Below are 3,299 nucleotides of genomic sequence, written 5' to 3' on the forward strand. Positions count from 1 at the left end.
TGGACAGGGACACTATTTCATAATGAAATATTGTCCTAGACAGTATTTCATTATGAAATAGTGTCCGCGGACAATATTTTATATGGACTTTAGTCCAATGGACAATATTTCATGGGGGACAATATTTTATGTTATAGTTACACATGAAAAATACACAAACAATGCTGATTGTCATAATCAATTTAGTGGTGTTACCAAACTGGTCAATGGTTTTACTTTATTAGAGTGGTCTCACCATTCCCTAACCCTTTTTTCTATTTAAATGCTAAAATCTTGAGAAAGATAACTCTTACCCACCCAATTTGTCTTTTGGTTACACCAGTGACTTAAAAAATGAGACTTTCCTTTTTGTTGAAATGTTTTATTATCAAACCAACATACACTTTCCAAATCATCAAAAAATGTTTGTATATATCAAAATGCAATAAATAGACTAGTGATAAATCCTAATAATAAAGGATATGAATAATAGTCCTATTTCAGGCCTGAAAGGTACTATAGAAAAAATAACACTTAATTCTGGCTATATTCAAGGGTTTCAGAAAACATTAAGGATGTTTTTACAACATATCATACTGTAAACTGTATATAGTGTATCACAAAACATTCATATCTAGCACATACAAGTGCTATTTTGATATATGTTCATGTCCTTGACTTATAAAAACCGAATAACATATATTTGCATGTTTTTTTTATAATGACCCATATAGGACCATAGCATACCGTAATGGTATATGTCATTCAAATATGAAGTCTCACATTTGGAAAGAAACCACCACCCTCCTTTTTGTGTTCAACATTAACACAATTTTTTAAATCGTCATCAATATTTTTCATGTCTGGGGTGGTAAACTTTCTCCGTCGTCCGAAAAAATCTTGAAGTCCATTTTCTTAACTCAGACTTTGAAAATTCGGCAATCAACCATCTCCAGAGGATTATTCCGATAATACCCTTTACCACTGTAAGAAGTCATATTTTAAAAATGGGCACATAAAGGGTTTAATTTTTAAGGAATTAGAAAACATAATTCAAAAATAAGGGAATATCTTTTTACACCTTCAAAGGGCTATTATAGGTTCAATATCACCGTTGTAATGCGTTGCGATATTTTTTAGAAGTGTTCCTTACAATGTTTTGATCGGCCAACAACGTCCTCAACCAATGTTTTTCAATCGTTAATACTTGGGTATTTCGCAAAACCGACACAGAATGGCTGGGTAGTTCTGATTGCCAATTATGTGAAGTAATCATTATTTTAGACTACGATCAATGTGATAATTTATTGTCCTTTAGATTGTAATATCCTCTTGCTTTTACTAGAAGTAAAATTTTATCATAAAAGAACAAGCTGATTAATCATTGTACGGATTGAACCATCATTACAAAATGCTACAAAGAGTTATATTTGATATTACGTGAAAAGAAACAAAAGCTGCCAGATTGACAACAAACTGTGTTTTCGAATTTTGGGAGTGAACCTGACGTCTTTACACTAAATCTGATGAATGTGCAATGGTTGATATTTAAGTCTTAGAGAACATGATATATTTATTAGTTGCATTGACGTTTAACATGCTTTCAGTAATGTATTCAACTAAATTAGGATGTTAATAATTAGTAACTACTATCAACAAATTATCATTTGCTGATCACAAGCGACGAATCATCATACGGCTTTCTTTCATTAAACACGCATGTCTTTGGAAAAACGGAATGTAGGACCATCGCATACCGTTACGGTATTGACCATTCAAATATGAAGTCTCACATTTAGGAAGAAACCACCATCCCCCTAGTTTTGGTTCGCCATTAGCACAATTTTCAGAATTGCCATCAATGTTGTTCATGTCTGGAGTGGTAAACTTTGTCTGTTTTCCAAAAAAATCTTGTAGACCATTTCCTGTAATCATTGACGGTGCTAAACAAAAAGGATGCGATGAAAGATTAGATATGTTGCAAGTTTATTGTTTGGACAGTGTCTCAATTTAAATGACTCCTTGCGTTTATAAACAGACGTAATAGGCGCAAAAGTATACCTTTGTGTATGCACAATGATGGGTTCTACATGCGGAGAACTATCTGCTTACCCTTCATGAGCACCTACGATCAACCTCAGCTTTTGGTGGGGTCCGATTTGTTTAGTCTTCGGTTTTCTGTGTTGAATTTTGTGTATTGTAGTTTGTCTTTTCCTTTTTGTATCCATGGCGTTGCTAGTTTATTTTCGGCTTATGTGTTTGAATGACCCTTTGGTATCCTTCGCCTCTTTCTTATTGTTTTTGTAAAAAAAAACCAGGGTATTTAAACATTCTCGTTGTTGTATACTTTATATCTAAGTTATTTTATTAACTATTGTTCAGACACTCTGTATAGTCATAACTTAAATGGCAGCTGTCTATACACCTTATCGCTATTTATTCAAATACGTTTTGAAATTACACGAAATAAATCAGTTGAAGCTATCCGTGGGCCATGCTTGCCCATTGCATTGTAAATACAATTTTCTAAACAAACATTTGCAACCACAATCCAACGATGTGAGGTGTTATTTCAGTTATAACTATAATAAAACTATATACCTTGATTTCCACTGAAGTTACCAATAGTTAAAATATACATTGAATCTTCATTTCCAATTGAAAAATGTTTATATTTTGCAAAAACTGTAAATTTCCTTAATTCATCATGAAGTAAATCGATCCGCAGTTCATATTGATCATTGGAGGTCAATTGATGTAAACGTTCGTTACCTGAAATTGTTAAGAGGTCTGTTTATAAACATCGTCATAAAGGGGGGAATGGAGAACAAAAACACCAAGAACCAGAAAGAGGAAAACAAACTAATAAAAAAAGAAAAGAAAAAAGTAAAAACTTGTATTGATAAATTCATCTTGTCATAACATTGAGACATTCAACACAGAGCAAACTATGCAAAATCGAAAACAGCACACCAAATACATGGCATCCAGTTCTTTTTTTATTATTTTTTTTTATTGGTGGAAGAATCTGTAGTACCAATTGAAAAATCAGATACCAATTCAGACACTTATCATACGATTGAGGTCGCACTTATAACTACAGTGTTGATAGGTAAGTGATGAATATTTCAATGGGAACTTGGTTAACAGTGCGGAGATGTCAAATTATGTTTCTAAATCATGGTGAAGGACACGCTATAACAGTTACTGTAAATTCAGAAATTATTTGGAGGTTTTTGTTAATGCGGATAATGCGACTGAGTGAGTATCGCAATAATAAGAACTCGTATTCTTATATCTGATACATATATCTGTACGCA

This window comes from Mytilus californianus, unplaced genomic scaffold (genome assembly GCF_021869535.1).
Source record: "Mytilus californianus isolate M0D057914Y unplaced genomic scaffold, xbMytCali1.0.p SCAF_9, whole genome shotgun sequence".
Lineage (NCBI taxonomy): Eukaryota > Metazoa > Mollusca > Bivalvia > Mytilida > Mytilidae > Mytilus > Mytilus californianus.